Here is a 13,750-nt window from a genome sequence, read left to right as displayed (position 1 = left end):
AAGAATAGGGACGGGACCTGCACCAGTGGGAGGGAGCCGTGAAGGGGGAAAGGTGTCCACACACTAGAAGCCCCTTCCCTGGCAGAGACTGCGGGGAGGCGGAGAACTTCGGGGCCGCGGAGGAGAGCGCAGCCACAGGGGTGCGGAGGGCAAAGTGGAGAGATTCCCGCACAGAGGATCGGTGCCAACCGGCACTCACCAGCCCGAGAGGCTTGTCTGCTCCCCCGCCGGGGCGGGCGGGGCTGGGAGCTGAGGCTTGGGCTTCGGTCGGAGCGCAGGGAGAGGACTGGGGTTGGCGGCGTGAACACAGCCTGCAGGGGGTTAGTGCGCCACGGCTGGCCGGGAGGGAGTCCGGGGAAAAGTCTGGAGCTGCCGAAGAGGCAAGAGACTTCTTCTTCCCTCTTTGTTTCCTGGTGCGCGAGGAGAGGGGGTTCAGAGCCCCGCCTAGATGAGCTCCAGAGACGGGCGCGAGCCGCGGCTACCAGCGCGGACCCCAGAGACGGGCATGAGACACTAAGGCCGCTGCTGCCGCCACCGAGAAGCCTGTGTGCGAGCACAGGTCTCTCTCCACACCCCCTTCCGGGGAGCCTGTGCAGCCCGCCACTGCCAGGGTCCCGGGATCCAGGGACAACTTCCCCGGGAGAACGCACGGCGCGCCTCAGGCTGCTGCAACGTCTCGCCGGCCTCTGCCGCCGCAGGTCTGCCCCGCACTCCGTGCCCCTCCCTCCCCCCGGCCTGAGTGAGCCAGAGCCCCCGAGTCAGCGGCTCCTTTAACCCCGTCCTGTCTGAGCGAAGAACAGGCGCCCTCCAGTGACCTACACGCACAGGCGGGGCCGAATCCAAAGCTGAGCCCCTGGGAGCTGTGAGAACAAAGAAGAGAAAGGGAAATCCCTCCCAGCAACCTCAGAAGCACCGGATTAAATCTCCACCATCAACTTGATGTACCTGCATCTGTGGAATACATGAATAGACAACGGATCATCCCAAATTGAGGAGGTGGACTTTGGAGGCAAAGATATTTTTTCTCCTATTCCTCTTTTTGTAAGTGTGTATATGTATGCTTCTGTGTGAGATTTTGTCTGTATAGCTTTGCTTTCACCATTTGTCCTAGAGTTCTGTCCTTTTTTTTTACTTTTCAAAAAAATTTTTTTCTTAATAATTATTTTTTATTTTACTAAATTTATTTTATTTTATCTTACTTTATTTTATTTTTATTCTCTTTCTTTCTTTCGTTCTTTCTACTTTTTCTCCCTTTTATTCTGAGCCATGTGGATGAAAGGCTCTTAGTGCTGCAGCCAGGAGTCAGTGCTGTGCCTCTGAGGTGCAAGAACCAACTTCAGGACACTGGTCCAGAAGAGACCTCCCAGCTCCACGTAATATCAAATGGCGAAAACCTCCCAGAGATCTCCATCTCAACACCAGCACCCAGCTTCACTCAACGACCAACAAGCTACAGTGCTAGACACCCTATGTGAAACAACTAGCAAGACAGGAACACAGCCCCATCCATTAGCAGAGAGGCTGCCTAAGATCATAATAAGGCCATAGACACCCCAAAACACACCACCAGATGTGGACCTGCCCACCAGCAAGACAAGATACAGCCTCATCCACAGAACACAGGCACTAGTCCCCTCCACCGGGAAGCCTACACAACCCACTGAACCAACCTTAGCCACTGGGGACAGACACCAAAAACAACAGAAACTACAAACCTGCAGCCTGCAAAAAGGAGACCCCAAACACAGTAAGATAAGCAAAATGAAAAGACAGAAACGCACAGCTTTAAATGATACATTAAACAAGATGGACTTAATTAATATTTATAGAACATACCATCCAAAAACAACAGAATACACATTTTTCTCAAGTGCTCATGGAACATTCTCCAGGACACATCATATGCTGGGTCACAAATCTAGCCTTGGTAAATTTCAGAAAACTGAAATTGTATCAAGTATCTTTTCCGACCCCAATGCTTTGAGACTAGATATCAATTTCAGGAAAAGACATGAAAAAATACAAACACATGGAAGCTAAACAATACATTACCTAATAACGAAGTGATCACTGAAGAAATCAAAGAGGAAATCAAAAAATACCTAGAAACAAATGACAATGGAGACAAAACGACCGAAAACCTATGGGATGCAGCAAAAGCAGTTCTAAGAGGGAAGTCTATAACAATACAATCCTACCTTAAGAAACAGGAAACATCTCGAATAAACAACCTAACCTTGTACCTAAAGCAATTAGAGAAAGAAGAACAAAAAAACCCCAAAGTTAGCAGAAGGAAAGAAATCATAAAGATCAGATCAGAAATGAATGAAAAAGAAATGAAGGAAACGATAGCAAAGATCGATAAAACTGAAACTGGTTCTTTGAGAAGACAAACAAAATTGATAAACCATTAGCCAGGCTCATCAAGAAAAAAAGGGAGAAGACTCAAATCAATAGAATTAGAAATGAAAGAGAAGTAACAACTGACACTGCAGAAATATAAAGGATCATGAGAGATTACTACAAGCAACTATATGCCAATAAAATGGACAACCTGGAAGAAATGGACAAATTCTTAGAAATGCACAACCTGCCAAGACTGAATCAGGAAGAAATAGAAAATATGAACAGACCAATCAGAAGCACTGAAATTGAAATCTGTGATTAAAAATCTTCCAACAAACAAAAGCCCAGGACCAGATGGCTTCACAGGCAAATTCTATCAAAAACTTAGAGAAGAGCTAATACCTATCCTTCTCAAACTCTTCCACAATACAGCAGAGGGAGGAACACTCCCAAACTCATTCGACGAGGCCACCATCACCCTGATACCAAAACCAGACAAAGATGTCACAAAGAAAGAAAACTACAGGCCAATATCACTGATGAACACAGATGCAAAAATCCTCCACAAAATACTAGCAAACAGAATCCAACAACACATTAAAAGGATCATACACTATGATCAAGTGGGGTTTATTCCAGGAATGCAAGGATTCTTCAATATACGCAAATCAATCAACGTGATATACCATATTAACAAATTGAAGGAGAAAAACCATATGATCATCTCAATAGATGCAGAGAAAGTTTTTGACAAAATTCAACACCCATTTATGATAAAAACCCTGCAGAAAGTAGGCATAGAGGGAACTTTCCTCAACATAATAAAGGCCATATATGACAAACCCACAGCCAACATTGTCCTCAATGGTGAAAAACTGAAAGCATTCCCACTAAGATCAGAAACAAGACAAGGTTGCCCACTCTCACCACTGTTATTCAACATAGTTTTGGAATTTTTAGCCACAGCAATCAGAGAAGAAAAAGAAATAAAAGGAATCCAAATCAGAAGAGAAGAATTAAAGCTGTCACTGTTTGCAGATGACATGATACTATACATAGAGAATCCTAAAGATGCCACCAGAAAACTACTAGAGCTAATCAATGAATTTGGTAAAGTAGCAGGATGCATAATTAATGCACAGAAATCTCTGGCATTCTTATACACTAGTGATGAAAAATCTGAAAGTGAAATTAAGTAAACACTCCCATTTACCATTGCAACAAAAAGAATAAAATACCTAGGAATAAACCTACCTAGGGAGACAAAAGACCTGTATGCAGAAAACTATAAGACACTGATGAAAGAAATTAAAGATGATACAAACAGACAGAGATATACCACGTTCTTGGATTGGAAGAATCAACATTGTGAAAATGACTATACTACCCAAAGCAATCTACAGGTTCAATGCAGTCCCTATCAAACTACCACTGGCATTTTTCACAGAACTAGAACAAAAAAAATTCACAATTTGTATGGAAACACAAAAGACCCCAAATAGCCAAAGCAATCTTGAGAACAAAAAATGGAGCTGGAGGAATCAGGCTCCCTGACTTCAGACTATACTACAAAGCTACAGTAATCAAGACAGTCTGGTACTGGCACAAAAACCGAAATATAGATCAATGGAACAGGACAGAAAGCCCAGAGATAAACCCACGCACATATGGTCACCTTATCTTTGACAAAGGAGGCAAGAATATACAGTGGAGAAAAGACAGCCTCTTCAATAAGTGGTGCTGGGAAAACTGGACAGCTACATTTAAAAGTATGAGATTAGAACACTCCCTAACAACACACACAAAAATAAACTCAAAATGGATTAAAGACCTAAATGTAAGGCCAGAAACTATCAAACTCTTAGAGGAAAACATAGGCAGAACACTCTATGACATCAATCAGTGCAACATCCTTTTTGACCCACCTCCTAGAGAGATGGAAATAAAAACAAAAACAAATGGGACCTAATGAAACTCAAAAGCTTTTGCATAGCAAAGGAAACCATAAGGGAGACAAAAAGACAACCCTCAGAATGGAGAAAATATTTGCAATTGAAGCAACCAACAAAGGGTTAATCTCCAAAATTTACAAGCAGCTCATGCAGCTCAATAACAAAAAAACAAACCCAATCCAAAAATGGGCAGAAGACCTAAACAGACATGTCTCCAAAGAAGATATACAGATTGCCAACAAACACATGAAAGGGTGCTCAACATCATTAGAGAAATGCAAATCAAAACTACAATGAGATATCATCTCACACCAGTCAGAATGGCCATCATCAAAAAATCTAGAAACAATAAATGCTGGAGAGGGTATGGAGAAAAGGGAACCCTCTTGCACTGTTGGTGGGAATGTAAATTGATACAGCCACTATGAAGAATAGTATGTGGGTTCCTTAAAAAACTAAAAATAGAACTACCGTATGACCCAGCAATCCCACTACTGGGCATGTACCCTGAGAAAACCATAATTCAAAAAGAGTCATGTACCAAAATGTTCATTGCATCTCTATTTACAATAGCCAGGACATGGAAGCAACCTAAGTGTCCATCAATAGATGAATGGATAAAGAAGATGTGGCACACATATACAATGGAATATTACTCAGCCATAAAAAGAAACGAAATTGAGTTATTTGTAGTGAGGTGGATGGACCTAGAGTCTGTCATACAGAGTGAAGTAAGTCAGAAAAACAAACAATGTATGCTAACACATATATATGGAATCTAAGGGGGAAAAAAAGGGTCATGAAGAACCTAGGGGTAAGACAGGAATAAAGACACAGACCTACTAGAGAACGGACTTGAGGATATGGGGAGGGGGAAGGGTAAGATGTGACAAAGTGAGAGAATGGCATGGACATATATACACTACCAAATGTAAAATAGATAGCTAATGGGAAGCAGCCGCATAGCACAGGGAGATCAGCTCGGTGCTTTGTGACCACCTAGAGGGGTGAGATAGGGAGGGTGGGAGGGAGGGAGCTGCAAGAGGAAAGAGATATGGGAACATATGTATATGTGTAAGTGATTCACTTTGTTATAAAGCAGAAACTAACACACCACTGTAAAGCAATCATACTCCAATAAAGATGTTAAAAAAACACACACACAAAGAAAGCTTTTCTTTAGTAACAGTACCTTTATGAGAATGACAATTATTTTAACTTGGAAATTGTGTGTTAAACCTCAAGTATGATCTGTTATTTAAAATATTTTTAATGAGCCTCCAACCTGATTTGATCCTCCTTCAACTTTCTTAACTGCAAACAAATGGAAGCAATTTCACTTACAACTGACTTAAAAAACTATTCATTAAAGTAATTCACTTCCAACTTCTGGGACAAAGATTAAGTTAGGAGTATTCACTTCTCCTTTAATACCACTATATATAACTGACAACATATACATGACTCGATAGATTATCATTTTTCATCATAGTTACATTCTATAAAGTTGCTGGGAACACTGAATTAGCAAATACGAAACCATTGCTCTTAGGAGAAATAAAGATCAGGTACTCGTGAATCTCTGGCTACAACATTTTCATCAACTCATGTATAAAAACCTTATTTTATATGTGTTTCTGATTGAAGATACCTTAATTAACATATTTCTTACAAATAATTGCATTGTCTCTGGATGAGTAAAGCCGGAGACTTTGGAAGCCATTTGTGTTACATAGGTTTATTTGCCAATCTCCTTGTAAAATCAATTTTAGAATTTTGTATCATACTTACATCTACCACGTCTCAAAATTTAGAAAATACTAACACAGGTTAAACTACTCCATATTGAATGAAGAGAATAAAACTAAACTATACGAAGGTAAAACAAGAACAATGCCTTGTATATCTCAAGAATAAGGTCTTATAAATTCATAAATACAATTAATTCTCCTCTGCACCTTTAACCCAAGTTTTAAAGGAATGGGAGGGTAAAGGAGTGAGCGAGGAATAAAGAAGCATGTAAAAAAGAAGAATGGATGGGAAAGATGATAGATATGAATGGATAAAAAGGGATGAGAAAATACCTGTCTGAACACTTACAGAGGGAAACACTAATTATTGCGAAGTATTGATACTAGACTATGTGTTTTCCTTCACTCTCCCTTAGTTACTCTCCCACTCAGTATCAAGATGTTTGAAGAAACCAAGAAAGCAGCCATGAATTGTATCAGTGTGGAAAATTTGGAAAATTAATGTTCTTCTTTACTAAGACAAATGCTAATGATAACTAAGATATATTGACATATACTTTGCAAAGTTTATTTCATACCAATGTGCACTTCACAAATGATTCATGCCAAATAACCTCATATGTGTAAAATTTATTATAGAATTATTTCATAGCTGAAAAACCAGGGTTCAGCCAGGTTTGGTTAATTTTGAAAGGTCACATTGCAAGTGAGAGAGCTACAGACCACAGCTAGTTTCTTTTTATAAAAATGCAAAGATATTTATATTTATAATTAGTTTAATAATTTGACATATTGCTATAACAAATTCATAAGTCAACAATTTTTCAGGGTATTTTATGGGAAGGGTGCTCTGATTTAGAAATTTTACTAAATTCCCATATTGTCCATTTCAGTTTGGAAGCATTACTGTTCCCATATTTATTACTCTTTCCCAAAGCAAATTTGGATCTTCAAGCACTTAAGCATTTTCCTGTGACTAAAATGTGAATGGGATAAGTTACCCATTTCAATTTAAAATCTCACATGTTTACATTGCCCACTATGTATAAGAGATTTGTGAAAGTAGACAGTTTTGCACTTAGCATCTGTAAAAACAAGACACTAAAAATACCTAATGTACATTTTTAAATACTGTGAAGCATGAAATGGTTATTTAAGCATCATCAGTAAAGATGATATAAAATTTTACAAATAGTTTTAGTCTTTAACTATTATATGAATTAAATTCATAAGCTTTTTTTCCCTTTGGATCTTTATATCTTTTAAATTTCACTTAGTTTATTAAGAGGGGACATGTTACCACATCTGCAATGATTGTTTTCTTTGTATATTCTAATTTTATGAAATCTCTCAGGCCTCTTCCAGGAAGCTTATCGTCCCTATAACTTATACATTTCATCTTGGAATCCCCCTAGTTTTCATTGTATCACCAAATACTTTTGTACTTTCCTATGCTTTTTAAATGCTGTTCCCAATTTTTCATGTATATGAATATACTCTGTCCTATAAATTCAAAGACATAAGTTTTGTTCTTGAATCCCAATATATGTGTTACGTACTAAACTTACGATTTGATTGGGTATGGTTTTATTTAAGCTTTATTTACATTCAGAGTATGTGTAATTATTATACTGAATAACAACTTTGGTTCAAATTTACTCTATCACTACTTAAAATATGTCCATTTTATCATAAGCACCAAACATTGACCAGAGAGTGGTAATCTACAAGAGAGACCAACATGAAAATTCTAGAATGGAAAAATATACCATCTGAAATTATGCACACTTTCATTGAGTTTAATAACACATAAAAAATGCAGAAGACAGGAATACTGAACTGGAAAGCAAGTCATTTGGGAATATCTAAACATAAGCAGCCTAAAATTTTAAAAATCGAGATTGAGAAAAAATTACAACCACGTGAGCCACAATGAAACAATCTTTCATGCATGTAAATAAATAGAGGCCCTAAGGGAAGGAAAAAAGAACCACTATGGTAGGAGATAATGACCAAAACACTTCCAAAACTGATAAAAGAAACAAACCCCCAAATTCAAAGATCTACGAGCATCCCAGGCAGAATGCAAAGAAAAAAAAATCATAGGGAGACTGTTGAAAACCAAAGACAAGAGATGAGCTCAAAGAGAAACCAAGAAAATACATATTAGCTTCAAAGGATCAACAGTTAAACTGAGATCTGACTTGTGAAAATTCAGTTGGATCCAGAAAACAAGGCTACCCGAAGTTCCTGAAACACACTCTTGCAGTCCAGACACAAAATCATGGTGACTTTCAAGTTGATATTTAGAAAGATGAGAAAGGGGACAATAATGGAATAGATTTTAGATGTATAGTAGACAGGACTTGATGGATTACATGTCAGAGGAAAAGTAAAGAGTGAAATAAAATCATATACAGTTAGGTTTTTCCTTTGTTGTTGTTTTAATCAAACTGCTGACTCCAAATATAGATATGGGTAAGCATGGGGTACAGTGTGTGGGAGAAATGGTCGACTATGCCATTCTATTAAATGGTCAACTATTATACTGTGTTGAGAGGGGTATTAGATATCTAAGTAAAGAGATATGTAGATATATTCTTTCAGCAGCCAGGAAAAAGTGTCAGAGGATTTATATATGGTAGTAAGGGTGATTTCACTGAAACGGTGTTTTGGTAGACTCAATACTTTACTCCTCTGTTATAGAATTATACGCTCATGCTTCTGCCTTGCAATGTCCGAGTGCTTTCTACTATGGAGAAAGTAACTTTTCCTGCCACATTGCTGCTGGTACTGCCATGTGATTCGTTTTAGTTACTGTATCATACAGTCTTATACAATTCCACTAAGATATAAATGTGGTTACATGGTTTAGTGTGTCTTCCTGATATCTGTCCTGAGAAGAACATGCCTTAGGTAGCTGCTTGTGTTATAACAACAAATAGAAGTGGAATGGACCTGACCCAACTCGCAGCCTGGATCTACGCTTAGCCGAATGTCGTCAATATTATGCAAGCTCTAAACTCCCAGATCACATACTCATCAACACAAATGTTTGCTTTATAAATCTGAGGAAATTAAGGTCATTTTCAATTAAAGTATAGTTGACTTACAATATTCTCTTAGTTTCAGATGTGCAATATAGTGATTTGATGTTTTTATCCAAAAAAATAAGATTAAGAGAGACACTGGTACTGGAACTAGGGTGTGGGCTGTTCTACCACGAAATATGTGCCATTGGCTTTGGGACGGGGCACTGAGAAGTGAGGTAATCCTTATAAGAGGATATAATATAGCAGCACACAGGGTGGTGGTGTAATTCACACCTGTGGTAGCCTAGCAGCGATAACACGCACCTGTGGCACAAGGCAGGTTTGAGGCAAAGTGTTAAAAGCAGCTGTTGTCTGCTTGATAGCTGTACTTACAAAGGTAACAGAAAAAAAAAAAAAAAGAGGACTCAGAGAAGAACTGGTACTTTATAGGTGAATAAGGAGATCCCAGAAATTCTAGGACTTTGAGTTAGAAAATGAACTCTCATCAACAGAAACTATACCCGCTAAATCATGAACTCAGGGAGAAGACCCAATTCAGATGTCTGCCCCTACATCATAGTCTTAAGACAGAAATCATATCAAGGTCATTGTCATTAAGACTGATAAGATACCCTTTCAATTTGATCTAATGGGTCCTAGAAGACTACAGACATTGTCCCATGAAGCCCTTTATACCATCAATTTTTTACTTAAATCTAGAGAGAGAATAATAAATCGTGGGTATAACTTTTGGCACATAAAATGAAATAGAATCAAATGAATAGGATACCTCAAAGTTTTTAAGTTATATTGGCCTGTATTAAAGGACACTGACAAAAAAAAAAAAGGACACTCATACTATTCAAGACATTGAAAGACTTCCACTACTCTCTTCAGAGATGGCCAAGGAGGATGATGAAAAAATGAAGGGCAGCCGAAAGGTAGAAAAAGTGCCAAATGAATGAAGAGACTGGGAAAATACATTCAGGGAGCAAAACACAGATTTAATCAAGGACAGAGAGACCTCAAAGACTTTGGGCCCAATATAAGAGGACGTCACTAAATTGGTCCAGTGGGATTTCAGAATCACCGTGAACTAGTGGCTTCTGAGTGCCTGCCCTTCTTTGCATTGCTGAGTGGGAGTATTTATGCAGTTATCCCATCTCTGTTTCGCTATCATATGTTGGTTTGGGGGAGAGAACTTAGAACTAGTGTTTGATTTCCTATGTTTCTGGCTCAAGAGGATTCACTTCTGGACTTGGGAAAGATCACTGAGAATTTCATAAAGATACTGAGATTGACTGTAATGCAGCTAAAATATAACCATTTTAAACCACATTAGAGTAGTGGGACCATGTCATGAAAATATCTGAGAACACGATTCCAGGCATAAGAAACATCAAGTACCCAGGCCCCGACATAAGTGATAGGATCAAAACCAAATGGAAACTAGTCTTGAAAGGAAAGACTGCAGGAGGAGTTTTACTTTGTATGTGTGTATATGTACGTAATTATTTTTGTGGGACAGGGTGGTTTCAGAAATTTGCTTTTGTACACAGCCAGTTTGAGTTGCTGGTTAGATACCCATGCAAGATATTAAGGCGGCTGTTTGGCATATCAGTTTGGAATCTAGGGGAGATTACTAGATGTAAGTATATGTTTGGGAGTTATTTGTCTTCAGATACTATTTGAAACCATAAGACAGCATATGATCACAGATAAAGAACTGATGTGGTTGAAAAGGACTGAATGCTGAGGCATTCCAAGGCCAAATAAGATATGAAAAGAAAAATGCAAAGTAGTTTGAAATCAAGCATAGTGATATAGGAGGAAAATAAAGATACTAATGTGCAACAGACAATAATTGGAGATAATGTTGTAAAGTAAAGAAGGTAATCAACTGAATCAAACGTCTTGTATGCCAGATAAGACGAGTGATGAGAAACTCATCATTGGATTTAGTAACATGGAAGTCATTTTTCAGGGACTGCCATATTGGTAAATTTTGGCAAAAATCAGTTTCAGTAGGGTGGTAAGGGAGGAAAACATGACTGGGGTGATGGTTTGGTAAACAAAGGACAAACGGGGCAAGGAAACCAAAGGTATAAGAAAGAATGTAATTATAGTTACTTACCATCAAATTTAATCCAGCTAAGAAGTAAAGATGAGAAGGTGGTTGGAACAGAGGAATACTGGTATGATCATTGGAATTTAGGTCTTGTTAAAGTTGTGGTTTGTTTCTGTAAATATGATGACATTAATAAGATAGAAAGTGATAAAGAGTAGGATAGTTAAGGAGACATGATACTAAATGTAATGTCATATCCTGGAGGGGTTCAGGAAGAAAAAAAGACAGGTATTACATGAAAACTAAAGAAATATGAATAATGTATAGACTAAGAATTTATCAATACCAGCTTATTAATTATAATAAATATGCTATACAAATGTGAGATGTTAATCATATGAAATCATATTTCATATGATTATTCATATTTCATATATGATTATATATGAAATCATATAATTTATATATAATTTATAATCATATGAAACAGGGTTTAGGATATATAGCAGCTCTGTACTATATCTTAAACTATTATAAATCTCAAACAATTATAAACTTTAAAAAGAATTAAAAAGTGGGATACTGAAACTAGGTATTGATTTTTCAGTTATGTCATAGTCATAGTATATGACATATGTCATAGTAATAAGACCATGAGAGTAAGTGGCTAAAACAGAATGGAGGAGAACTTCAGAGTTTAGATTGTCAAGGAGCTGGGAGGTCAGTGACTTAGAGGACAAAGAAATAAGCAAAATATTGCACGAGTAGTTTTAGACTGAGTGGCAATGAAATAGGAGCTAATTTTTTCCAAGAAATGAGAGGGAGCCACGTTGTCCTTAGGTGGCAGCAAGTAGGGTGGAATGTAGGGTGATCCCAAGTGATAAAATGAAGGGACAGGTGAGAGGTGATGAAGTGCTGGAGAAAGTTCTGGAAGCAGCAGTATACAGGAGGAGAAAACTTACTCCATCTCCCAGCCTAATCTAGGAGGGATGAGGGAGAGAAAACCTCACCATTTGAGAGGGTTGAAAGAGCAATTGTGTAATCAGAAGAGAGCAAAGGTTTAGAGCAAGTGGTGAAGAAAAGAGCTTGAGGATATAGAGACTTTTCAGAATACTAAGTTAAAAACGGCAGATTGAAAATAGTCCAGGAGTTGGGACAGATGGGAAAAATGGTTAGAAAAGTTTTCAGAGCTGTTTAAATCCTGGGACTGAATGATAATTGAGATGTCCTGGGCTTCTTGTGATGACTGGAACAAACTGGGGAAAACAGTGTTATAAATTGAGTCTTTATTTTCCTGGAGCAAATACATATAGCAAGGATGTCAGCGTCTACAGAAAGGGGCGTTTGGGAACTTTTCAGAAGCACTAAAGTATTAGGACTCACTCTACACTGCTGATGGTTGTTTTCAGGGTGGTGATTAAGGGCCGTTTTATTAACACATAAGGTTTTGCCTTGTCCTCTGTGATTGGTGGGGCCAGACATAAATGCGGAGCTAGAGGACGCAGGAGTACTCAGTGAATCCCTGGGTCCACGATTATGGTGTTTAAAGCATATGCAGCTGAGTGAGGTGTTCCTTGTGATAGTTAAAGTAGAAGAGAATCCAGGACCAAATCTCAGACTATGCTAACAATTAGATGTGAAGATGAAGAAGTACAAAATACTAACCCAAGATAAAGACAGAATAGTGTAAATATTAAAGAAGTCTATTCAGTGGTTAGGGAGGTTTACATTAATGATACAGCACACACAAAAGTTAAACTGAGAAGAAATCCTCAAATAATCTCAAGGTATTAGGCTTCTTACCAGAAAACCAAATACTGCTGAACTGTTTATCACTATGTTTTATAAATCAATGTAATATTTTGCCTTTCTCTTCTACAGCACTAATTTTATCATGAACTTATTAGTATATTTCTAGACACTTAGCATTATAATTGAGAGCTCTGTTACATGAATCAATTTTGAATTGCCTGTTTGAAATTATTACAGCATTTATAAATTTAACAACCTATTAAGAAGTATGCCAGATATTTAACTATAGGAGGTTATTCAGGTATTTCTAAAGAGATTTCTGTTTGATTTTCAGAGCATTTAAACCAAAGCAACATAGAAAATGTCCTTGAAATATTTGTTTTATGTAAAATGGACATTTTCCAAGAATATTCTAATTATTCTGAAGAATATCAATCATACATTATTCTTATAGAATATGAACAGAGTTAAGACATCAAGATGAAATAGTATGTTATACAGCAGAAACTAACACACCATTGTAAAGCAATTATACTCCAATAAAGATGTTAAAAAAAATGAAATAGTATAGTTGTTTTGCCATAAACTATGAAGATAATAGAGTATGCATAAAAGTTCTACTAAATTAAAGGTGATTTAGAGAGATAAATATACTCTGGGGAATAGATTTTGAAAAGATGTTAGGAAGAATTGAACTTTTACAGAAACACTTTAAAAATCATACTGTGAATAAAAATTCAGAGAGCTTTACTTCATGTATTTTGAGTGAGAAATGTACTAAACAGGGAGACTTCAAACCTGAAAGTGGTATTCCTTAGAGGCATGATGCTGCAGGATGACTTAGAAAGA

This window comes from Grampus griseus (genome assembly GCF_964374135.1).
Source record: "Grampus griseus genome assembly, chromosome: 21".
NCBI classification, from domain to species: domain Eukaryota; kingdom Metazoa; phylum Chordata; class Mammalia; order Artiodactyla; family Delphinidae; genus Grampus; species Grampus griseus.
The sequence above is the reverse complement of the archived record's forward strand: the minus strand, read 5'-3'. Positions refer to the sequence as shown.